General features: G+C 25.8%; 1 protein-coding gene across 2 annotated transcripts in view; it reads right to left on the reverse strand.

The window, feature by feature from the left end:
- The window catches only part of LOC107576332 (formin-binding protein 1-like), a 6,700-nt gene that overhangs the window by 3,525 nt on the left and 2,900 nt on the right, over positions 1 to 275 (reverse strand). The window lies entirely within an intron of this gene.

Here is a 275-nt window from a genome sequence, read left to right on the forward strand (position 1 = left end):
AAAATATAATTTATTCCTGTGATGTAAAGCTGAATTTTCAGCATCATCAATTTTCAGAAATCCTTCTAATATGCTGATTTACTGCTCAAGAAACATTTCTTCTTTTTATTATTATTAATAATAATGTTGAAAACGATTGTGCTGCTTCATATTTTTGTGAAAACGCAGATACTTTTTTCAGAATAAGTTGATGAGCAGAAACAAAAATCTTTTGTAATATTTTCAATTTCTGTACTATCACTTTTGATCAATTTAATGTGTCCTTGATGAATAAA

This window comes from Sinocyclocheilus grahami, unplaced genomic scaffold (genome assembly GCF_001515645.1).
Source record: "Sinocyclocheilus grahami isolate Dianchi unplaced genomic scaffold, SAMN03320097.WGS_v1.1 scaffold3519.1, whole genome shotgun sequence".
Classification (NCBI taxonomy): domain Eukaryota; kingdom Metazoa; phylum Chordata; class Actinopteri; order Cypriniformes; family Cyprinidae; genus Sinocyclocheilus; species Sinocyclocheilus grahami.